Source organism: Artibeus jamaicensis, unplaced genomic scaffold, assembly GCF_021234435.1.
Source record: "Artibeus jamaicensis isolate MK-2021 breed Jamaican fruit bat unplaced genomic scaffold, CSHL_Jam_final contig_3174, whole genome shotgun sequence".
In the NCBI taxonomy this organism is placed as follows: domain Eukaryota; kingdom Metazoa; phylum Chordata; class Mammalia; order Chiroptera; family Phyllostomidae; genus Artibeus; species Artibeus jamaicensis.
In genome coordinates this window covers 6514612-6541649 of record NW_026521738.1, presented here as the reverse complement: position 1 = coordinate 6541649, position 27038 = coordinate 6514612, and positions in this window count along the sequence as shown.

Here is a 27038-nt window from a genome sequence, read left to right as displayed (position 1 = left end):
ATGAAGGCCATGTTCAGATACTGGGAAGAATAGGGGGAAAGGGAGACATTTGGAGTGTTTCCCATGCATGGCTTGAGAAAAACTAGAGCTCTTTAGATGCTTTATTAAAGCCTGGAGTGTACTGCTCAATCTGAAGATGTTTCCTTAGACAGTTTCAGAAATCCAGTCTGACCCATTTCCTTCGGCCCTGCTTATGGAAAACCTTATCAGCAAGGAAATGGTTTTTATAGGGTAATGATTCTGAGACCTTTTGGCTGCCCCCACATGCAAATCACGAGACAGTATGCAAATGGAGAACAGTAATACACTCAGCAATTGCAGAATGAAGCACTTTTATTTCTCCTCTTAAATAGAAAAGGAAGAACTAAAACTGTCCCAAATCCTAGAAACCTCACTAGTAAAGGAAGAATTATACAAAGTCTTTGCAAAGGCTCAGGGAAGAAGTTAACCGTATTAGCCTCTATTGATAGAGTGCTTAGGGTAAAATTTGTATTTTATGGTATTGTCCTAGATTTCTGGAGAGGAAAAAAAACTAGTTGGTTGAGCCCTGGCTGGTGTGGCTCAGTGGATTGAATTCTGGCTTAGGAACCAAAGAGTCACTGGTTTGATTCCCAGTCTAGGGCACATGCCTGGGTTTCAGGCCAGGTCCCCAGCAGGGGGTATGTGAGAAGCAACCACACATTGATGCTTCCCTCCTTCTCTTTCTCCTTCCCTTCCCTCTAAAAATAAGTGAATAAAATCTTTAAAAAATAGTTGGTTGCTATTTTTTCTAGGTAACTGAATTATGGTCATGAAGGTAAGTGGAAAGTGGTTAGCTTTAGCAATAGCCTATCGACTGTATTTTTTGTTTGTGGTTCAGAAGATGCTTTAGGATATAAACATGGATTATGTATGCTCTAAGAAGTCCTTTACATGTTTTCAGGATGGAAACTTAAGAGATCTATTCTGGGAAGAAAGTATAGCTTATGTGTCCTATGGTAAGATGGTCTACATTGAACAAAGCTTTGAGTTTACTGGGCTCCATCTTAACCAATGGACCAAACATGTATTGTGTTCACTGGTCAGAGAAGAAAAAATAAAAATAAAAGGAGTTGCCTAGAAGGAAACCTACCTCATCTGGAGATAAAGTTTACATGAAATATGGTTATAATGAGATTATTTACATTCTATGGTCATTAGGGATAAAGAGACTACTTGCAGATCTATCTTCCTAAACAACCAATTGAAAATCTTTTGTGATAAAATCTTTCTGCACTGTGATTTTCTGTCAGATACCATAGAAAAATGATGCCCAGTTAGCATATTTATCCACTCAGTGACTGATGCATGTTTTTTGGAAATTAGATACCGATGCTTTCTTTCAACTCCATATATCTACTATATTTCCTACTCATTGTGTTATGTGAGTTTGTGTTTTGGAGAGACAAGAATAAAGTCTAGAAAGGCAGCTTGTTTAAAGTTTTGATTTCCAAAGTGATTTCTAGAAAGAAGATATTGCTATATTGAAATGAAGTTGGTCTGCTAGTTTCACACACACAAACACACATGCATGCACACACAGAGCAGGATAAGGATAGATGTGCTTACCCCTGTTTAAAATTACCCACAGATTTATTGGACTTGTAGATGTCTTCTCTTCAAGTCCCATTGCAACTGATGTTCAGATATGTTGGTTATTTTATGTTTTTTAAATGGGTTTTATGGCTTATACAGAAAGATAAATGAAAAACAGTGGTCTAGAAAGATTAAAATAGTTAAGTTATGATGTTGTATGTGAGGAAAATATAACGATCCAGCTTCTTGGTGCTTCCTTTCCCTTTTTAACACAATAGGAAAGAAGACAGCATGATTACTGGTGGATGCTGATTGCACACTCTCCATGTGGGAGAACTTCATGCCATATAGGAAAGGCTCCAGTTGGACTTTGCTCCTACCTGAAGAAGAGAGCTCACACTGGATGTGTGGAGACCAAAGTGGTTGTGGTATAAAATAATTATGGGCTAGCCAGTGACTTTGGAAGAAAGCTCACATTTAGAAATGATAGTCATTAGCAAAGGCTGGAATGTTTAACAGGCAGGACAGAGCCACTGCTGCAGACAGCATGGGGGCTTCCCTGCAATGATCTTTGGACAGAGTACCATGGTCAGTAAAAGATAATAAAGAGGCTAGAACATGCACCATCTGGTCTAACAGAAGGGAAGTTAGAAAATATCAACGGGGAGTTGGAATTGTTATGGAAAGCCAGACGGTGAAACATTGATTAAGATTATTTTGATGATTATGTGATATCCTGTGATTTATACCATAGACAAGGAAGAGCAAATATTTTTGTGTGTGTGAGAGAGAGCCTGTGAAACCAGGGTATGCTGTGGAGCTACAATTGTAACTGACTTTGGGATTCAGAAAAATCTTCCTCTCACGCAGAAGAGGCCAAACTTAGGAACAGGGCTTCCTGAGAATGTGAAAACTCGATGCATTCTGTGGAAGAGAACCATGGTGATCCAACGGGTTCTCAAGTGTTTGCAGAGGTTGCAGTAGCAGTGGGAGTATGATATCACAGAAAGGCTTCTTTTAAAAAAAGGACCTCAAAGTTGCTGACTTCAGTGGTGCTCTGGAAGACACAAAGGGAAACCAGGTCAATCAGGCTACAGAGACAGACCTGGTAGAACCCACGGCCTAGAGGTCATTTAGGGTATTGCTTAATCAGATTAGAAATCAGTGCATGAGAAGGTAGATCTGAAATTCCCAAGCTTTCTACAAAAAGAGACATCTTTTCTAAAATTAATTTCTCATGTGCAGCTGTCTTAGTGTTCTCCTTTATTACTCTCTCTTTCAATATAATTTTCATTAATTCCCAACAGAAGTCTTTTCTTTAATGGATCAGTGATTGAAGTAATAATGTTCACTTCAATCTCCAGAACAAAGCAATGCATGGCAATGATCACAACCTCTTCTTGTAGGGTGTTCTCTTGTTTACACCAAGAACTTTAACGTGACCACTTCTCCCAAACCAGAGCTAGCCTTTGCAATATTCTTACCATGAGCCAGAGATTGGCCAAATCTTTTTATACACATTAATCTTTATTAGTTTCATCTCAAGACAGCTCTGTGAAGTAAGAACTATGATTAGGCCCAATTTAAAATGTATTTAGAAAACCAAGGCTTTAGCTTAGGCCACCAGCTAATATGTGGTAGAGTCCAAATTTGATCTCAGTGTAATTCCGAAGTCCTCACTCTTAACCTGCTCAGTGTTGTCTCAATGTTACTTCAAATGTGTTAACTCAATTTTAAACATGATGAAACAAAAATTCAGAGTCAAAGTGGTGTTTTCTATTAAGCACTGAAAGTGGACTTGAACTCAGAACCTTGGTCTCCAAATTCAGGTTCCTCCCCCCATACCATTCCACTGCTGTGAATCTGTTTGATAAATAATCAATATATCCTCTGAGAGTGCCATGAATGTATTTCATCTCTCCCTATGATATCTCATTTTTATGAGAAGCAAGTTTCTTGATGATGCAGACCTGTCATTTCTCTCTTTACAAGAGATTTGTCACATAAAAATATTTATAAGGTGTTAACTAATCATTAGAAGGTACTTGAAACACCCTTTTTCCTTCTTGATGACAGCAAATGTCAGCTACTTTTTAGACAAAGTACTATATATTTTAAATAGAGAGCTGGAGTTTGAGTACAGGCAACTGTCCCATTGCTTTGCCTAGATATTCAACCTGAGCGAGAATTATGAAAGATGCTGTTATGGTTCGGAGGTTAAGAATCTATTTCATCAGTGAGAGGGCATATGAAGGCATATCCATTTGCTTCTCTATTTTATCCCAAATAGTTGCAAGAGGATAGCATCAAGCATCAAAAGTGTTACCTTCTACAATTCATAAAGTTGCACTGAATAGAATTATCACCTTGAAATTACAGGGTAAAACTCCCTATACAAAAACAGATTAAAGACAAATTAGACTGTGGGCCAGGTCACTCTGATTGTTAATTAGTGATAATGGAAATACAATTAGCATAATGAGTTCCAATTACTGTATATGGAGAAATATGAGCATACTGCTTTCATAAATCTTGGATCCAGGAAAAATAAAATGCATCTGGTTTAACAAAGCATGCCCTTCTTTTCTGTGGAAAGCTTCCTGGTAAATATCTTTTTGTGAAGCTAAATCCTTCCTCTGATGGGTTGTGATTTGGGGGAGAAAAAAAAGGCGACAGAATGGATTTGCCCCGTCTGATAGCTGAGCAGTTTTGTATTAGCTCAGCTTCTGTTTTAAGCTTCCTAGAAAAATCTAACCATCTGTTTCTCCAATCGCGGGTTAAAAACATTGGGGAGAATCATAGACCATTGCATCAAATGTGCTTATTGTCTTTGAAGTGTCGGTGAGCCCCCCTTTCTGCCTTTGATAGGCTGTGAGACTGGAAAGCCAATTAGAGTCACATATTTACACAAATCTAAACAGTTTTTTGAAAACTCAGTGTAGAGTAAATGGATGGGAAACAACAGCTTTACATGGAGCTGTAGTAGGATGCCTGTGGGTGTGTTAATGAAGTCATTCTTAAGAGTTGCACTATAGGGCCTGGATATTTATTTTCACCTTGATCTTACACTGTCTCAACTTTTCATTGTAGGCACCCATCTCTCTTAACTTTCTCAGAAGGTCCATCAGCTGATGGCAGAGTATTCCAGTTCTATTGTCATTTCTCTTAGAATCCCCCTTGCCACTTTTCTTGCTATGAATGCTCAACTGTTGACAGATTACATTTCAAGGCTGGTTAAAACCCGGGCCATTTGGCCAATGAATGGTAATGAATGTGGACTGCTCAGCCCACACAGGTGACATTACACCTCGCACTGGGGAATGTGCCAACTTCCTTGTTGCACCCTGTAAATCTGATAGATGCCATTAACCTTTTTAGTGAATCCCCATGGAGCGCTGCAATGGTGAATCTCAGTAGTAATTGCTAAGACAAAAATGCCCCAGCCTGCCTATATTCCCTGTAAGGATCTATGAAACAGGCAAGTTGGCTACTCAAGGGCTTTTTCCCCACCTGCTCCCTTGATTTACCTTCAGCTGTCAGTCTGCACACCGGTCACAGTGCTTCAGAATCTTACAAACACACACAAGAAGCAGATCTTGCAAAGTACATAAAGCAATTCAACCCTCTCCTTTTTTTCCTGAATGGGATTTTGTTACAAAGGAGAACAGGTTTATATCTAGAGGAGAAGATCTGCCAAAAGAGCTGAGTTCATTGAGGAGAACTTTCCTGTCCCCACCTTCATTAATGGCAGCGCACTTTTCATCTAGGCTTTGATTGTGGTTGTCATATTTGTAACCTAGTCAAGTCCCCTCAGTCTGTCTGGAAGCATTTGTAAACTGGATTATTCAATAAAAGAAATGCTTGTCAGGCATCATTCTCCTTCAGCAGTTTGAGATGCTTTCTCTAAAAATGGCTTTCACACTACCGCTATCTCTCCTGGAAGCACACACGTGCACATGCACACACACACAAATGGATTCAAAATGATCATTGACTCTCTGTCAGCTCATATTTATTGAGGAAGATATGGCAGAGCTTAAAAAGACAAGGTTCTGTCCCTGGTATTCTTGATATTAAGGTATATATTAGATCTACACTTTTTTATAGATTTAAACAAGAAAAGGCAATGCATTGAGAGGTACATAAGATATCCTAGAAATATATTCTGGATACTGGAAGGTGTCTTATTGATAGCCATAACAATGTGTACCTAATGAGTGCTGATAATGATGGGTGTTTGACAAGTAACTCCTGGCAAAGTCTTAGTCAAATCAGTGTGACTCTTCCTTATCTTACTTATGAGAGATTTTTGCCCTGATGTTCTCTAAGGTTTCTTTCTAATCTAGAATTATATGATTCTAAAGGCCAAAACCTCCACACCAGGAGATAGGACATAGAAAAATGTTAAAGACCTCTCAATCTATCTAAATATTTGCTTACACCCACCTGTGCCACTTAGAATTAGATTAAGCTGTGCCTAAGAGAGGAGCCCCATCAGAATAAAAATTCATAGCTTTGTCCAGAATTTATTGTCCTCAAAAGGTATCCAATCTCAAAAGTGCCTCATTGTTCAAGATGGCGGTTGGCACTCCGGCCATCACAGGAAGAGAAATGAGGATGTGAATGACCTCCATACTCAGCACTTCAAGGAGCTTGACAGGAATTCCACATAATGACTTCTGTGTATACCTCATTGACATCAGTGGTTGTGAGAGAGACTAGGATATGGAGTACTTTAGCTGGATGCTTTGTGCCCCAGAATATACCCAGGTTCTATTAGTAAGAAAGAAAAGAAGAAGGGTTCTGGATAGGCAACTTGTAGTATCTTTCATGCAATTCTTTCCCTTTCATTGAAATATGTTTATACCATACTTCTTTGTTTTTAGAGAAGAATCCGTCCAACATATAGAAACAATTCATTTTCATTTTGTAACCATGGCTGTGATGATGGATGATTGAGCCTTATCAAATTTGATACCAACCAGGAAATGTATCCCCAGAATTTGGAATGGTATTATACATGACTTTTCTGGACTTTATACTAGATTGCATATCCTGACTTCATAAGCCTGGGCAGGGGCCTCAGATTTTACACTCCTGCATCACTCAGTTGATGTGGCTACTTGTGGACAACCCTTTGCATAAAGCTTTATAACATGGAATACCAGGAAGACAATTAGCCTCACAGTTCTTAATCTTCCTATTTTTTCATTTTAATTAAATTATAATTACATGTATTAAAATGAATAGGAATTAGTCTAAACTTGAATCTGTGTACACACCCATGCAGCTAACAACAAACACCAAGCATCCTTCTCTCCCTGGAAAGCTGTCTCATGTCTCTCTTCTGGTCCCCTCCTCTCCAAGAGGAAACCACCCTTCTGATTTCCATACCCATTAACTAGATTTGCCTGTTCTTAAACTTTATACAAGTGGAATTATATAATATATATTTTTTGTGTCCAGCTTATTGTACTCAGCATAATGTTTATGATATTCATGTACTTGTAAATACCCGTGATTCATTTCTCTGTATTGCTGAGTAATATTTTATTCCATGAATATTACATGAAAGTTTATCACTGATCTTGATGAACATTTAGTTGTTTCCAAAGTTTTTCCATTGTGCATAAAGCTGCTATGAATATACTTGTACAAATCTCCTTGTGAACATATGGGATGTTTTTATTTCTTCAAAATAAATAGCCAGAAATTAAATAGTTGTGCAATAAGATATGTGTGTGCTTAGCTTTTAAAGAAACTGACAAATAACTCTCCATAGTGGTTCTACCATTTTATACTCCCACCCAGCATTGTATGAGAGAATTCTAGTCATCCTGCATTTGGTGGTGTTAGTTTTTTAAATTTTAGTCATTTTAGTGTAGTAATAAATCATCGTGGTTTTAAGTTGCATTTCTCTGATGAAAATGTATGTTAAGCATCTATGCACAAGCATGTTTTTTTTAATCTTTTGCCAAACTCATTTCTACCTTTAAAATACAGTCACCCTTCAAAACTAGGAACAAATTGTTTACAAACTGGCCACATTATAGAATTTTAGCCTGACTCTTATTAGCTTTTTTAGATAATGCTTATCTTTTTCCATAGCCATTCCCAACTGAGAATCTTGGTTTTGAGTATCTTAGTGTGGCTGTTGGATATGGTAACAATATTTCCTCATTAAAATAATGCCCAGTTCTTTCTCTGATGGTATTTAAATTTGCTATCCCAGACTTTTGAAGTCAAATATATTGATAATGTCCCATGTGTGTTCTCTGACACTTGGGTGTAATTGTGGTGAACTTTGAATTCCCATCTTAAGGTCAGTTATTAACTATTGATGGATTCTCCTTTTCTCCACTTAATGCTAAAGTATTCATACTAACCAAGACGGATGGGAGCGGCTAAGGAGTTTTTCAATGCCATTGCTGTGTAAGCTGTCTTGTGCTTCCCTCATGTGAGAAACTCAAAGCACTTTTGCAGAGAAGATCATTTATTCAAGGTAAAGGAGAAAAAAAGAATGAAGAAAGAAATCTTCTACATTCATTCTCCAAACCCCAGTGTTCAAAGTGGCCATATACCTTTTCTGGGGCAGAGTTTTCCCCCACCATTCAAGATGAGAAAATGGCACCTTTGACAATAACCTTGGCTCAGTTTGGAACCAAATAGGATCTGGATGTAAGAAGGATGGCAAGGACCTCAACATCCTGAACAAGTCACCCTGACAAACAATGGCACCGGTTTTGGATTTCCCAGGAGGCAGAAAAGTGCCCTTTAAGATTTATAAACACATCCATAATAAATGGGAGCCTGAAGTTTAAACTGTTATGGAGCCTTCTCTGCTGTGCTGCTGAGGTCCCGTGTGATTTAGAGAGGTGACATTTACTCTGTGCAGACCTATTATTCAGAGTGACTGTTTGTGTATAGACAATATTTTAAAATGGCTTGCTGTAGATGAAAAATTCTTATTAAGTCAGAAAAACAGTTTAAGTAGGTAACACTCTCTCAGTTTAGTCTGCTATAAGTCTTACTGTCTTGCCACATGGAAAGTGCTTGGGGTGGGAGGTAGTGACACCTCACAGGCACTGACTAAAGTACTATCTCTAGAGCAGATAGGACACAGGTTTTTAGCTGGGACCACAAAACTAAATGTACATCTGAAGTTAAACTAGTAGGCATTTCTGCAAGTTTTGTCCACTTAATGCAGATTTTGCTTTTATTGTTCATTCAATACTATTGCTCAACCAACTATATATGGTAGGAAGAGCATTGTGAGTTTAGAAACTTGGAAGGGGACTCTGCTACTTACTAGTAGTGTGATTTCATGGGTGTTCCTTAGCCTCCTTAAGGCTGTTTTCATAAACTGCAAAATGTAGGAATTGGATGAGGTAACTTTTTTATGCTCTCAAATATTTATTGATGAACAAATTTACTAGTGCAGAATAATATTAACAAAGAGAAAAACTATGGTTCCAATCACTTCCAAAAAACCACACCCTACTTTCCAGATAGTGGTGATTTTTCTTCAGGGATCTGATAAGATGCAAGCAACCTGAATACAGCATAAATATGTGTTCCGTCTCATGTGCGACACCCAGCTGGGCTCTTCTCCAATGGCTCCTCCTGGAGTCGTACCTAATTTTGTTACCAGTTTTCATCCAAATCCAGTTGTGCTTTATTTCTTGGCCAGGGACCTCTTGATCCTGAAAGGTTTGTGAGGAGACATTGCAAAAAGAGTCAACTGCACACACCATGTGGTGGAGACAATGATGAGGTGAATTCTAAAACCTTCATAATACATGTCTGAGTGGCTTATTCGTCATAGGAAAGAGTGCCTGTCAGTTCCCAGTGCTGTACAGCACTTTACAGTCACCAACAACATCCCCTGTCTTAACTGTTTCTCATCTAAATCCCACAGTGGTCCTGAGAAGGAGGCGGAGCAATTATTGTTGTGCCACTTCTGTCTTTCAAATGAGAAAACTGAGGCTCAGGGAGGTCAGGTGCCATGTCCAAGATCCCACAGCTGAAAGAAACTGAAGCCCCATATTTTGACTTTAATCTAAGACTCTGTATCATTACATTTCTTTTTTAATTTTTATTTAGTTACTTTTCAAGTACAGTTTTCTGTTTATTTCTCCCATCCCAGCCCTCCCCTCCCCCATGCACCCCACCCCCCTCCCAAATTTCCACCCCTAGTTATTGTCCCTGTGTCCTTATACTTGTTCCTCTAAATTCCCTCCCCTCTCCCCTCTGGTCACTGTCCCCCTGTTCTCTATTTCAGTGTATTTGTTTTTATTTTGTTTGCTTGTCTGTTTTGTTACATTTTCTTACACCTCTTCCTTCCCTAAGAGCTTTGGAAATGGTTTCGAACAGTTCACCAGAAAAGATTTCTGGAATATAAGTATGAACAGAGAGGGCAGTGAAGGACAGGTCTAGAATCTGTTCTCAGGAGGCCGACAGTCTTCTAAACAGAGACAGTATACTACTACCTAATCAAATTCTACCCATTTTTAAGCATAAACTCAATATTTTCCTCCTGCATAAGTTTGCCTTGTCTCACCTTATTCCTGCCTCCAGGGACTCCCCCTTCGAAATTGCTGATTGAACTAGCTTTTCAAAATGGGTGCAGTAGAGACAATCTTTCTTCCTCCCTTTTACTCTAGTATGTGTGTATATTATTTCTTCCATTTCTTTAGTAAGATCCATGTGAGCAAGACTTGTGAATTCTATCAATATTACATACTTGTTCACAGGGAGTAATCAGTTAATAATACAGTTGTTCAATCAACCAAGACTCCTATAGCACCTTGGATAAGAGTAGCACCATGATCGACATTACACTGCTCTGCTTCATGCAAGTTTAACTTATAGAAGCTATGACATCACAGCCTTTTCACCTAGTAAAGAGGTCATCTTATTGCCTCCATCACTGTCTCTTTACCTTCACTATTTTTCATCATAGTACTTATTACTGTAAGAAGTGGAACATTTTTTGTTTGTCTTTCCACCTCCCTGCTAGCATGTAAGCTCCATGTGGGCACAGTTTTGCTTGACATGTCCATTGCTGTATCTTCACACCAAGAACAATGTACCTGGTAGGTGTTCAGTAAATACCCATGAAGTGAATGCATGGATGAGTGTGTTTCAGGCTTTGTGACCTCCGATTTGTTCATCTATCATCATCCTATATGTTTTTCATATCAGTTGGGCACTTCACATTCTAGAAATTTGAATATTAATGGGCTATGGTACTTGCCCTTTCAAAGTTGTTTTGTTTTAAATTACTTTAAGAAAGCAATTTTAAGTAAATTATATTAACAAAGAAAGAGCCACTTTTGGAGTGCAAATATTCATATTCATTATGGTGGTGAAAATGTAGATGAAATATTTTGTTTTTGATAAACCCTTTGTTCCTCCCTTCACAATCTCCTCATGAAGTATTTACTGAAGAGTTGTTTTCTTAAAAATGATGCGACTTTCTTTGTTAGTGATATCATTGAACTTTCTGATGTCAAAATTAACATATAAATCTAATATTAGCTGATTAATAATAAAAACATACTGTGAACTTAGGTGATAAAGTCACATATGCCATTAAATCTTTGCTTCTGCTGAGTAGTTTCTAGAAATTTACACAAGAGATTTTGTCTCTCCAAACATCAGTTTCTTCATATGCAAAACATTGTACTATAATAATAGTGTCCTTATCATGGGGTTATTGTGAAGATTAACTGAGATAATCCTCTTATTTACTGACAGGGAAAGAATTCGGTAAATGTTAGACTTTACTATTATGACATGATGTTAGAAAAGTATAGCACACAATTTAAATGCAAATAGTAATTATACTATAGTGTTCTGCATTTTTATTTTATTCTCTTGGAATGCCTGATTGCTTGTGCTAATTTAGCAATAACGATGTTCAAAACATATGTTTGTTCTTCTAAGAATTAACAATAGACAGACAAGATTATTTGTTGACTTTGGTCTGTTTGGATCATTGTAATAAGATGTCCCATATGTAGGAAGTACTATGAATTTCTACAGCTGATTAAAAATATAATTTTCTGAAGAGTCATGGTAAATCTCTTTTCCACAGACACCTTTTAATAAAAAACATAAATTATAAACCTACTGTTATGCAAACAATATTGGCACAACAAGAAAATGATTAACATGCAGATAGGGTAGGTCAAAAAGACTATAAAAGGATTAATGCACATTGTTTGATGTATATTAAAACAATCGGTTGAAGTTTCAGTAGTATTTTAATTTTTGGTGTCCCGTTCAATTTTATGGTGTCCCATACTTATGGCCCATTCAGATCTTACCAAAACAAACAGACATATTTTTTTGAAAGTAGAAGTTCAATAGAAACCACTAGAGCATGTTAAATCAGTCTACTGCCACTATTTTATAAAAAGTGTTTCAAAATAAAGACAAGGGCAGTTCTGTTTTCAATTTATGGAAAAAAGTAACAGCTATTTTCTTCCAATTTTTACTTGATGTTTCTCAGATGCAGAACACCTTTAGTGATGCTTTGATTTCTCTCTCTGGCTACCCTATGTTACTCCTTATTTTTCGAGTCACTATGGTCTTGTGAACAGCAATTTTCATTGCAAAGTTCAAAAAACATTAAAAGAGAATTTCATTTGATCAAACTTCTAGAGTGCCTTTTTTGGATATTTTGAACTAGTTATAAACTCAAGTGGAACACTCCATTTGGCAGCAGTTTGATGAGGTCTTGTCTCCACTTGCTGGTGTGAAACAACACCCATATCGCTTGAATTTCCTGATGTCTCGCTAGGCTATGAGAATAAATGGCGTCTTCATAAATAAAGTCATGTAAAACAATAATAAACCACGTTTCCTACTGGGTCTTGTCACCACTTTTATGAAAGCTCACCTTCTGCAATGTTCTGTGTCTCAAAATTTTGGGAAACCCTGGAGGGTGTCTCATATATATTCCCACACAAACATGGTCATTATTAACAGTTACTACCTGTGCTTCTGGGTATTCCACTTGACGTATCACTGCTGCTTTCACGTTCTCTCTCAGAGACTTAAACCTGAATGTGTAGGACTAAATGGTGAGCATGTGTAGGCACTATACCCTGTTTGGAACTGATCCTTACCTCTGATGATTAAAGCTTAACTGATGTCTCACTTTGCCTGAAATGACTTTCAGGAGAATGCTCAGTTGCTTTTTGCTCTTAAGTGTCAGACTTTCCTTGTCAATTTCCTCCAAATACATAATCATTATTGATTTCTTAAGCAAACTTATGATGAGATCATTGCTGTACTTGGAATTATACATTTTATTTAAATCAAGTTTTATTACTACATCATACCTGACTATTAATATAATAAAATTTAATATATATAGTAAATACATCGCATTGGTCAGCTAATTCCATAATTATGCTTTGTAACAAACCATCCCCAAACTCAGTAGATTAAAATAAGAACCATTCATTCTCATTCATGTATGAGCCATGGGACTGGCATGGGGAAGATGGTTGACTGAATGAGTCTGTGCACAGCTGGGCAAGGCTCAAAATTATGGATTGGGTACAAATCTTCTCCATATGTTTCTCATGCTCATTGGACCAGAGAAGTAGCCAAGGCATTATTTCCTTATGGTGATGACAGAAGCCCAAGAGGGAAAACTGAAGTGTGCATGCTCATTTCAAACCTCTGCTTATGTTATGTTTGCTAATATCCTATAGGCAGACATATATAAAGTTATATTCAGGTCAGCAGGTGGCCCTATCGCTGGGGAACTAAGCAGTCATATGGCAGAGAATATGAACGTGGCAACAGTGAAGAATTGGGAACCATAATTCAATCTGCCACATGTATGTTAATGACCTAAGTTATACCATTTATTATTTATTTAATGCATTCTTTCTTCTTAGAAATTATGTGACACAAATGTACAAGGTGCACTAGAGAGATAATTTCATTTCTTTCAATTCAGTGCCTCCTCCGGATAATGCACTAATTAAAAAGCACCAGGCATTCTGTACACAATGTATGTACCCTGTGCCTGAAAGGATAATGGTGGGGACTGGATGGGACCACTCTCAGTGGTGAGTGGGCCAAGACTTGGTATGTGCCCGTAAGACCTGCACTGGCCAGTGGTCTTCTTATTTTCCTTTAAGCCTTGTTGCTTTCGGAGAAATCATCAAGCAATACATATTTTATTTAAAAAATTGAAAAGTGTATCTATGCATAAAGAGCAAAATAAAATATAGCCAACCATAAGTAACCATTTCATCAACCATAAGTAACCATTATTTACTCTAAATGAAGAGATAAAATAATAGGTGTAAATAGATAAATAGTAGATTGACTGATCAAAAATAAGGATGCACATTATACATAAGCATAACGATTACCTACCATGGGTACAATGGTATAATAATTTCATGTATAATGTACACAAAAATGTAGGTGCACATCATATATGGTAAAATACAGTAAACTGGGTTATATCTTATATTTTGTAGCCTGGCAACAAGTACAAGTTAATAATCATGTCATGGTCCATCTGTACCAGCTTGGTTTTCAAAGGTGGTAAAATGATTAAATCAGATCATATCACAGTTTTTTAAACCTTTATTGAACTTATTGGGGTGATATTGATTAATAAAATTATGCAGGCTTCAAGTACATAATTTTTCATGTACAATTCTATAATACATAATCTGCATATTGCATTGTGTTCACCACCCCAAGTCAAGTCTCCTTCCATCACCATTTATCCCTCCTTTGCCCTCTGCTTCCTCCCTCCACCCCCCTTTCTTTCTGGTAATCACCGTACTGTTGTCTGTGTCTATGAGGGGTGTTTATTGCTTAATCCACTCACCTTTTCATCCAACCCCCAAGCCTCCTCCCCTTTGACAGCTATCAGTCTGCTCTCTGTATCTCTGAGTCTGTGTCTATTTTATTTGTTAGTTTATTTTGTTTTTAGGTTTCAAATGTAAGTGAAATCATATGGTATTTGTCTTTCTCTGACTGGCTTATTTCACTTATCAAAATACTCCCCAAGTCCATCTATGATGCTGCAAAAGGTAAGATTTTCTTCTTTTTTATGGCTGAATAATATTTTATTGTGTAAATATACTACAGCTTTTTTTGTCTACTCATCTACTGATGGGCATTTGGGCTGCTTCCAAATGTTGATTATTGTAAATAACATTGCAATGAACATAGGGATGTATATATTCTTTCGAATTAGTGTTTTGGGTTTCATATTAGTGTTATTCAATTTGAATAATCATGAGAGTGTGACTATTTATAAGGCTGATCTGTCATTGTCTGGATGTGGCTGGGAGAATATTCTGAAGCAAATTCTGGCAACTAAAGTGAAATCTTCCCTCCCAGCAAATTGGCTGTCAAAAAGGATGCTTTGATTTGAATGCTAGGATAACAGCTTTAGCATCTCGAGAAAGTGCCTAAAATTAAGGCACTTCTGTAAACTGAGAATGTGCTGGTTTATGCGTGATGAAAGACAAGGAATTCTTTTCTAAAATTTGGTTTTGAAGGCTCGGAATTTAAATTGGTAGGGCTGTTGACCACCAAAAGATGCTAGTGTAATTAATTATATCTGTGTAGCATTTTTATTGATTTCTATAGCAGGTGACAAAACACCCACTATGATGGTTCAGGCTATTGACCACCATAGACAGGAAGTATTCAAGGTCAGTTAGAATAGCTGTGGTGATGGGCTATAGTTGCCAAGTCCTGAGTTACCAATGTAGGGCCTTCTACTTTCTACCCACAAGTAAGCAAACCTCAACTGTGTTGCTTAGAGAATCTGACATTCTGGATAAATCAAATTTTCATTTAAATGCTCAAATCATGTGGTTTTATTTCTTACTGTTGAAATTTTTTCTAAATGGTCAGTTTCTAAAATGTCTGTTTTCTTGTTTTAGATGTCAACTCTACTAAATGTACTGAAATCTTTGACGATCAAACTGATGAAATAGATGATCAGTTCTTATCCTCACAAGTTGTGCTATAGATGACATAGGAAACTCAGCTGAAAAAAAGCCTTGAACCCAGTACCTTAGATTCTAAGATTCCTAGGTTCTTTGCTCCATGAGAGAGGGGACTGGGTTTTGTTCACTCTTCTCTCCTGAGTGACTACCAAATACCTAACAGGAAAGAAGCACTCAATGAATGTTTGTTAAATTAAAAAATGAATACTATATACATGATCTTCAGAGTGTGTTCCCTTGTTATTGAGGTCTTTCCCTAGAAAGTCAAATACAAAGTAAGTCAAGGAATAAAGAAAGGAAAGAAGGAAGAAAAAAGAGAAAGAAGGCAAAGGGGAGGAAGAAGAGGAATAAAAAAGGAGGGAAGGAAAATGAAAACAAGAAATAAGGAAGGAAAAAGCTAAAAAAAAAAGAAGAAAGGAAGAGGGAAATTAAAAAGATATTCTGCAGTTTCAAGTGTTGCTTTCACTTTGAAAAGCTCAAATTCATTATCTGTTGAGGTTTAAAATTATATTAATCACCTTTCTTGTTCTGTTTCTATCTGTCTCCTCCTTCTCCGAGGACAGAGTAAGAGATTCCCATTTTGCTCCTCCTGGTTCAAACCCCTCAGGCCTTGGTAGCACACACACATCACAGGCCCCCAAAGCTGCTGGACTCTCCTCCAAGAAGGCTCACAAATGTCACAGCTGCGGGCTCCACACAGAGCGAGGGCTGCAGACAGACCTCCAGGATGAGCTCTTCCTTTGTGTTCTTTTTCCTGGCCATCGAAGTGGTCTCTCACTGGTTTGGCATGTCGCTAGTTAAAATTCATTCTTTTAAAGCCCAGTATCCACTTAGCTCCTCTCCTCTGAACTTTCTTCATTCATTACTAACAATGAAAGCCAAAGTGCATGAAAGAAGTTCAGCCCTATCTGTTTCTGGCATGAAAGTGATGTCTTGGCATATTAGGGGGACACGGCTCTATCTTACATGAAATGGTTCCTGGGCCCACAACAAAGGCGCCGTCTCTCAGCGCCTAATAGGATCACCTAACTTCAAATGTGAAACTTCCTTCTTTGAAATATTTGTTGAGATTTCATAAACCTATGAAGATTCTCAAACTCAAACAAAACCTTCTAGGCTTCAGTGCAAGCTCCGACTCTAAAGAGCTTTCTGTTCTATAAACCTGTTATTGGATCTGGGTCCCCAGCCTGGGCAGATGGGGGAAGTGCGGGGGCATTGGGGGAGGAAGAGCTTGCTTTCCACTTTCTCTTTTTGATACAAAAATAAAAGTCATCTGGTTTTGACTGCAGAAAATAAATCATATTAAGCATTTTAAAAGCACTATTCTTTTTGCGAGACCTAATTTCAGACCGATTAACACTTTAATATGAAACAGAAGCACATCATTTCATTAGAAGACAAAATAAGGCCTCTCAGCTACCATATGTTGTCTCTCTTTTTTGAAAAAAAAAATCTTTTGAAACCTTAGATTGTAGATTGAACTACAAGAGGAAATGCAAATTTGGCACCTCCACCCACCCCAGGTGAGCAGACTGTACTTTGGAGAGCCACACGATCACAGATTTCGTGTTTTTGGCAATGCTCATATTCACTCTCTTTGGTACTAGGGGGGAGCTGGCCATTGCCCTGGAGAGCTGACAGGGAAATATTCTTTTGTGAAGAGAGAAATCAAAAGGATCTTTCAGTATGTTCTTAAGAATGTCTACGCTGACACAAAGAGCAAAGAGACACTTTCTACCACTGATTTCACAGATTACTTATTTATTAAATAGATGAAACAAAATTATAGCTGTCCATTTTCAATATTTAAATTTTTTTAATGATAATGCCTTTCAAATGCACAGAACATGAATGCAGGAGCCGGTGTGATAGAAGAGAGCCTTATTGCACATAATTAACAGACACATAATGTCTGGTAACTAGTAATTTCCTTCTAGCTGAGTAAGGAAATAATTTAATCATGTTGATCAAATGAATCCCAGGAGCCCAGTGTAACATTATGCCAAAAAAAAAAATCTGCATTAACTGATAAAAGACTACTTGGTTAAAAAAAATAACATGGTTTCCAACCTTGTTTAGGTATCTTTAATAGTATTTAAAATGCAAGCCTGATTTCAGTAATTGGCTTAATCTGACATTTCAGGAACATTAGTTTTCAGCATTGGCAGAGGCTACGAATATTGGCATGGTATACTTTTCTAGAACCTACTAAAACCTAACTGTTGCAAGATGTATATTTCCCTCACCAGTGAAAACAGTTTGCCCACCCCTGCTTAGAGGAGTGTGCAGGGGGCATAAGGAGGGGGTTCACAGCCACACATCTATTTTCTCTTTTTAATAATCTTTTTCTTAGAATAGCATCTTATATTCAACAACTATATATAAACCTCCGTTGCTCTTTTGCAAATTTCAGCTTAATATTCAAAACAGGCCAGGAGGAGATTTTTATTTCAAATCATTGCCCCAAACCGATTTCTCCTTAGTGGAAAAGATCCTAGTCTTGATAGACTGGTGTTTCCTTTTGGAATCTTTCCCCATTGTTCTTTTGAACTACTTAGAAAAGGCAGCAAGCCACTTTCCCGCTATCTGAAGTCAGCTCTCCATAATGAGGTGATATAATTTAACACTTACCGTAATACATTTTATCCATCTATTGTTTGCTAAATAATTCCTGCAATAACACTTTTATTCTTTCCATAATTCTTCGGGGCAATGCTGGAGGAATAATATTTTTACTGCAGTGATTGATGACACGGGGTCCTGGTGCTATCTAGCCCCCATGAACGCAGGTTATTGATAAGCATCAGGAAGATCGGAGGGAATGGAGGGGGCAGGGAAAGCATCCAGAAGCCCACGCTGTGTGGAAAGAGCATCAGGGATCAGAGGGTTAATACCATTTTATGAGGTTGTAAAAATCTACCCCAAGATTCTTGTGTTAGCAATATTCTTTGTGTAAGATGTATGTTATTAAAACAAGTAGCAGCATCTGAATTAAAGTGACAGTATGATGGATGACTACTGAAGGGGAATCGGAGCCGTTTGCAGCATTTTGGGCTAGATGTGGGAATTCTGCCTCAGAGGCAAGGAGCTTGGCAGACACATTGATTCTGGGCTGACGCATGTTCATAAATATGCCCCCAGAGAGGTGTGGCCTAGCAGAATTTACAAAATTATGTTCATGAATTATTTAACATTTATTTATGGATGCTATATTTAAACAGTATTTGCCAAGGCGAATGGACCATAGCTTACAGAGTGATCTTTAGATAATGCAAATTCTGCGCAAGGCAGAGGTGGCGGGTGGCTTGCCCAGTGATGCTGAGCCTATCCAAACTACATTAGAGGAGACGAGGCCACTGGCGCCCGGGTTGCCCTTCGGAGGCTTGAGATGTTTCCCCGATGTAGCTGAGGCCCAGAGAAATCTTGAGAAAGAGGTCTAGGATTTTTCCCCTTTGGGAATTCAGTTGTAGCAAAAACCAGGTCCGTGTTAGTGTTGATTTAAATTTTAACATATAATGAGCTTTGCTGTTTACAGCAATGTTTTTTTAGAATCGTAGAATGCAACACTACCTGTTTGATGTTGAGAAAAAAAAAGGAAAATATTTAGAAATTGCTATTACTTAGATACTTCTCTAATCCTGTTGAGGACCAAACTTAAACACATGAAGAAGTTAAAGTGATGATTGATACATTTATAATTTTAGGGCCATAATTTGGATGATATGGCAGAGATCTGGGTACTCACCAAACATTTCTTTTGCTTTCCCCATTTTTCATTCCCCTTGCTATGTAGTGAGGCTTGTGGCTAGTTCTTGCCAATGAAATATAAATGGAAGTGCCATGTGCCACTTCTGTAGCCAAGTCCTTACAGGGTTTTGATGTTGTCTCTCTTCTCCTGACATGGTAAATGAAGAGATGGTGCATTTCACAAAGCTCAGCTACAGCCAGGAGAGTCACTAAACAGCCCAGTCCCTACTTGTCCTTTTGGAACTGAGCCCCTTCAACCTGCTGGTGATGAGTAGATGAGAAATGATGTTTGGGTTAGGCTAAGCCGTTGAGACATGAGCGTTGCTTGTTGCTTCGTTGTAACAAAGACGATGTTGATTAATGCACTGTCAGTAATACTCAAGCCACCTTAATGACCGGAGAACCCCCCAAACCCAGAGCAGCCTTTTCTATTTCTGTTCATTATAGTACCATTTTCCTCCTCTAGTAAAATAGCCATATATGTAATAATAGCCTTATATATGATATTATCAGAGTATCCCAGGCCACACAAAGCCAGGAATCTAGAAATACCAAAAAAAAATAAAGCAAAGAATCTGATTTTATCAGTTACAGGAGAGACCCAGTGACAATCAAGAGAGGCAAGGCAAAGAAATTGAGTTCTATTTTCCAAAAAGGAGAAAGAGAAAAAGGAGGAAAAAGTCACTGGTATCTGCTTTTGTCACTGTGAAGTAGATATAAAAGTTAAGGTTGATCGGCAAATTGATGATTCTGCAAGGTCTATGTTTAGATTCTGAATGTGATGTCTTATTTTTAGTCTTTGATTGTGAATTCTTCAGAGTCGGTCTATGAATAAGCATGAACACACACTCACCTCTATCTTAATACTTAGGGTAGTTCTAGTACTTGCTAAAAATTTAGCAAATTATTGGTGCTAGTAAAAGTAAGTAAATTTGTAAATCTGTTTGTATTACCCAAACAGAGCACTAACAAAACTAATAACAGAGGGTTACTTCTATGGTCCTTCTCCAGAATGGTGTTAGCATCTTCAAATGTAACTTTGTCTTTAACCAGAGCTTTGAATCAAATGGTGCATGAAAGCCCCACTGGCTTGGTCTAAAGGATTGAATTTTAATAAACTCTTTTCATAAAACTTTTCAGGATTTTCAGAGGTTGTGCATGTAAGAAGTGCTAGAGAATGGGAATAAGAATACAGACATGTAGAAAAATACAGTTTTCTTCCCTTATCCCTAGTGCTCTAGAAAGCAGAAGCTGAGGCAAGGACTCAAGCACACTTCACAATAACCATGGAAAGAAGAAATAAAAGGGAACTTACTTGACTCACTCCCTTCCATCTCTTCCCCCTGACGCTCACCCTTCATTGGTCAAACTTTACTCCGTGCAGAGCTAACTCCCTGTACTTCTGGGTTATGCTCTTCAGCCTCTTGGCAGCTTGACAGGCAGCCAAACCCCAAGTCTCTCAATGTGTGTTGCATCCAAGTTTAGAAGTGAGGAGGTGTCTCAGCACTGACAGGTCTTGTCATGAGGGGTGAGAGGCTATGCTGTCCTCGGACTTCAACTCAGACTACAGCCAGGTCGGGAAGCCCAGCAAAGTCATTAAGAGCACAGTGGACCCAGAGACAAGAGCATCTTTGTAAAGAAACAGGCAATTGAGTCTGAGAAAGCACATAAGACTATGTTCAGCACCATTCTCCAAGGCTTTAAATATATTTTATAGCTAAAGATTCCAAGGGGCAAATGTTTGTTGGTGATATTTTCCACAGTGACCTCCAGCTTTTCTTCTAGACTTTTCCCTTTACCCTGCCCTCCCCAAGACCAGGTTCAATGTTATTCCTTCCATGTTTATCACTACATCCTGCCCTTTGTGGGCACTAAATGCTCAAAGCTGAGCATGCTCTGTAGCCAGTGATCATTGAATACTCTTTTCCTCTTCACAGGTGTTGAGAACCAATGTCATCTTTTTTCTAAATTCCCCTCCATTCTCTCCAATCAGATGCCTCTGCCTTTGCTGTGCTCATACACACCTTGTATTTTTGTCCTGATGCTTGTGACCATCCCACACGTACATAATTATTTATTTACCCCACTAAATTGCTAGCTCCTTGAGAACCTAATCTGTAAAAGACAATAAAATCTAGCAGAATACATTTGTATTTCAGAGTTCCACAAACCAGACTACTCCAGGCTTCATTTGCTTCATTTTCTTATGATTCACCTTACAGTGCATCTTCCTGAGTTTTATCTCCTCTTATGTGAAATCACTTTAGTTGCACTGTATTTGGTTCTAGTAAAAATGGTCAGAGACAATATCAATGTTGGTGCACAATGAGGTACCTGGAACATAGTAAATGCAAAGAAAGGTCAATTTTCTGTTCTTACTCATTTTTTGGTGTTCCTTTCTCTCCCAACATGTTCATGGAAGATGGGTTTTCTAATTTTCACAATATTGGTGAGTGTATATGGTAGCTGCTATATGCCAGTCACTATTCTTAGCACTTTAAAAGAATTTACATATTTAACTGTAGTCAGTATATATAATTTTTATATAACAAACCCATATAGTACTTGTTATATGCCAGACATAGCTCTAAGTGCCTAACACATATTAATTATTTAAATTTACATAACAAAGCCATGAGGTTAGTACTGTCATTAATATCCCCAGTTCTCAGGTGAGAAAACTGAGACCCAGAGACGTTAAATACCTTGTCCTATTTATCTAGTGGCATATCTAGTAGCATTTGAGATTTAAATACTCAGTCTGGTTCTGGTCTGATTATATGTAGTGTGTTGTAGTAGATAAAATAGGTTATAAGTAAATAAATCTCTTATACTTTTAAGAGTTTTCATTACTTTTAGATAAATAATAGTCATCTAGAAATTGTTCATTCCTGAACTGAGACTTCTTCATATTGACCAATTGGCTCAAAAATTTTAAGCTATTGAAACCTAGCAACCTGGTCGAGAGCAGGATTCACTTAGAGAAAACTCCTACTAATCACTACCAAGAATGATATGATATCTACACCAAGACCAAGGGAAAAGAGAGTTAACATTTGTATTCAAGATTGTTTTCATTACTGTATCATGTTGCCGTTTACATCCCTATATTCTTTCTGAAGATTTTTGCTTTCACATACAGATATTTGAATGTCTCACAAACCTTACCAGAGCTGTCTCTGTGTGTGTCTGCTTGTGTGAACATGGGGAGGGGGAGGCAAAGTTCTCTACTCCATAAATAAATATAGCCAGGAGAATAATAAAAGTAAGAGAACATTTTTACAATAAAGTGCAGTGCTAGCCTTGCAAATAAATTGAGATGGGACCAGTCCCAGGTCACCATGATTTCATTAACCACCAAAGAATGCTCCTGCAATGCTGAGCACATTCCAATATCCAGAGAACAAAAGGAAGCACATATTAAAAACCTAAAGAATCGAATTTTTAGTTAAGGACTCAGTGGAATCAGATACATGTCTCATACCATCTCCCTCTTCCCTTTCCTCCCCTCAGGCAAGAGTGTGAGACCCTGACACACACCTAACCTTGTCATCATCTTAAAGGATATACTGTCCTGCCACTCATGCCGTATTTCATACACTTTTTAGCTGTGAGCAAAAATGGTTCACATTCCAGAGAAATGGTATTTCGGCATTATCAGTGTCCATCAGAGAAGTTGTTTAGCTCAGGTAGGACCTGGAGAATTTGGAGAGCCCTTCCTTGCGTTATCATTATTCCTTTTGGGTTAGGGTAGATATTAATCATGTCTGACCTCTTACAAGTGAAGACGAAATAATCCCTTATGACATGGCATGCATTTTTCTACCCTGGGGTCATTTCTCTTAGTTTTGGAATTTATGTATTTGAAAGAAACACTAGCATGGTTGATGTTAGTTTTAGGAGGTCACATTTCTCCCTTAAACCAAATTCTAGTGAGAAAAACAAAACAAAAACATAGCTGTCCGATAAGGGTACTGCCTTTCATGCCTCTCACCACAGTTTAATTATCCTTGAATGACAAGTTTCAGGTACATTCCCAAGTGATGAACTCTTTCTCATTCTTTTTATCTTTTTTTCCTGATGTGGGTTTCAGTCTTTTTTTTCCCAGGCAGTTCTGCCTTTAGCAAAATTTAGGGGCAGACAGGAAGCAGGGAGCCAGACCAAACTCTACCAAGATCTGCCTTCAGACAGTGAAGGAAAAGACTCATTCTGTAGTAGAGATGCTCTGTGTGGACTCTTAGGCCTCACCCATCCTCAGCAGCACCAATCTGGGATTCCTCTTCCATTTTTGTCCCTACACAAAACTCACTGTCTTCCTGAGACGAATGTGTTATTTACTTACGTGCTTCATTCTGTCAAATTTTTTGTAAGACTAAAATTTGCTTAATAGGGCTGGTGTGAAAGGCAGGAATGGAGATAAAAGAGAAACAAGACTCTCAGAACTACCAATCTGTTGAAAAAGAGTTTGGAAGGTTTGCAAGAGAGCTGGAAGGCTTGGACTCACTTGAAACCTACAGAGTACATAAGGGAAGGACACTTGAGGGAGAAACACGGAGTTAGTTCCATCTTGGATAGATCCTTTTAGGAAGTAAGTTGTAGAAAATCATGATTACTTTTAAAATGCACTTAATCTACAATTTTGAACATGAATTTTTAAATTTATTTTAGGATTATCATCTATGAGTCCATCAAACAGAAAATCTTGATAGAATTACATATATACTACAAATACAAATAATTTAGACAAACACATAAGCTTGTGTCTATTTCTTTTTTTTAATAATTAATTCTATTTCTGTATTTAAATTCATTACGTATCTTACAGACGCTAGAGAGGACCAGGTTCTCTGCATGGGATTCTCCTATGAAAAGATGGTTGGAAGGTTAAAACAGAGAAAGCAAGGGTTCGGATTTGCAAAGAAAAAAGAGGAGTTCTGCACTAGCAGATTTACAAGACGGCTGGCTATTTTTGCAGTGTTTCCCAAGTGTAGGTTGTCAGGGAAAAGAGAAAGGCTGGATAGAAGGTTTACACTGTGAAGGAACCAGCAACAGGTCCATGCCTAGAATTTGCAGAGCCTGGGGCAAGAATACAAATTGAGAACCATATATTTTATGACTAAATATTTAAAGGGTCTAAATCAAGTTAATAGACTGTTAAATAAGCCATATTTCCTTCTCAAACCTCTCAAACCTTGACTTATGTTCATTTACAACAATGAAATAGAAAGATATAAAGCTAACATTTTTAGATCATTGAAAGTTGGCAAAATGTGAAAGACTAGTGTACTCGAGTGTTGCATTATCTGATTATTCTACTGATGGTCCAGTGATGTTGGATGAGTAATAATACTAAGGCATAAATAAGTCATAAATCATTATATATTTCCCTTAAAGTATATTTCTTATTTACATTTCAGCAAAACCACTAATTGTGTTACTTGCTATAATCAATATTTTGCATAATTTAGGTACTACTGACAATAATGCCAAATTTGACAACCTTTTTTCCTCATTGCAGTTATCACAGAGTATTTTATTAATTTTTGTTTTGAAAATTTTACTCTGCTGTGGAAGGAACATCTTGGATTGTCAATAAAATTCTTATATCAACACTTAGATTTAAAAATTAAATAAGAACAAGGGGACAGTGACCAGAGGGGAGAGGGGAGGGAATTTAAGGGGGAAAAAGGGGAGGGATTTGGAGGAACAAGTATGAAGGACACAAGGACAAGAACTAAGGGGAGTGGAAATGGGAGGGAGGTGGGGAGCACGGGGTGGGGTGGGCTGGGATGGGAGAAATAGAAAACTGTACTTGAAAAATAACTAAATAAAATTTAAAAAATTAAATAAGAACATTTTATAACATGTTCAAATGTTTAAACAATTGTTTATAATAAATTATTATTTTCAAAAATTACTATAGCCCTGGCCAAGTGGCTCAGTTGGTTGGAGCATCATCCTATACGCCATTAGGTTGTGGATTTGGTTCCCACGTCAGGGCATATACCTAGGCTGCCGGTTCAATCTGTTGGAGCACATATGGGAGGGAACTGATTGATGTTTCTTTCATATTGATCTCTCTCTAATATCAATAAACATGTCCTCAGGTGATGATTAAAAAAATGAGTGTAAATAATTTTAGTTTCTTCCTGTAGATTATTAACATTGATATTGCAATTATCATCACCTCTTAAAACAGTATCTAGATTTATACACTAATAAAAGAACTCTGTATTCTATTTCTGGCATATTACATGTAGGTGTGCACTCTCATACACACACATTTTTAAAAATTGTGATTTGTTTAATGCTGAAAAATATTCCCTCTTTCAAAACTGTAAGTTGGAGGAATTGTAAACTGGAAAACAAGTACAAGCAAGAAAATGAATATTTGGAAATGATACTTTGTTATGCAAGAAACTATTGCATTCACACTCTCATGCAGGAAGGATTTGACAAGTTAATTTGTCTTCTGTCTCACTAAACACTTAAGTTGCTTAAATGATGCCTACATTTGACATACTGTCTCTGAAGTCAGCAAGAGCACAACCCACAAACCTTCCCAGCATTCAGACATACTTGTCTTTGTGTGGAAGACTTTGGGAATAGAGGTGGAAAAGCGTGTCATTACAATGTGGATGTTCAAGGTCATGCTGGGCCAGTACTGGGCATCAGGTCCTGCATGACTGAATGAAGGCCCATGAATTCCCGAACGTATTTTATATGCTTGTATTTGTGATGCGCGGGCCCCTCTTCAGGGTGCAGCTCAGGGGAAGGCCTTTTTGCACAGTCCAGGCATACTGGCTAGGAAAGTTCGGTCCCCCTCACACTTCATTATTCGGCAGTCTTGGTTGCCTTTCTTTCATTCTCTAAATCTTTCTTGTTTCCATTAGGTCTCTGCTCACAATACACTTTCTTCCTTTTCTTCATCCATGTTTCTTTTCTTCTTTTTTTTTTCCTTGCCCTTTTCCTTCCTTCCCTATTTTTAATTACAAATTCTCTAAAATAATTTTCTCAAGAAATACATAGCACACCATTTCTTAAAATAGTTTGTCTGTAGGGAGGGATGGCATATAAAAATCCAAAAAGGAATACAAAAAAGTGAACGTGTCCCCTTTCTTTACACTCCTTCAGTGCACACCCCCCAATAGGAAATCACTGCTGAAGCTTAGGTTTTACATTTCTGTGTCATTTCCTACACATTTAAAAAGTGTGCAATGTTTAAACAAGTGTCAGATAAATAGCGCTTTACAAGTTGATTTCCACTCAACAATAAATAACGGATCTCTTTCCAAGTCGGTACATAAATGTTTAATCTGTACCTAGTGCTTTATATTATGGATGTCCCATTTACTTAACCATTTCTAACAGTTGCACACATAGGTTTTCTCCAGTTTGAGGTGTAATTAAAGAGAATGCCATAAATATTCTTGCACATTAATCTTTATGCAGGTATGCATGTAAAGAGGTATGACTAAACTAGGAGCATGTAATTAAAAGAATATTTTAAAATTTGATAGATGGACAAAAAATATCCTCCCAGAACTCTTTTATGCTCCTACTATCATGTATGAAAGGTTTTCTCCATACTTTTCCTAACACTAATTATTATCCAATCTCACCTAAATTTTATTTTCATCATATTTACACACTGAAAATATTGAGAGAGATAGTTGGTTGTCTCTGTATCTGTTTTTCTGATTCTCTAATGAAACTTAGCATTGTTCTTGT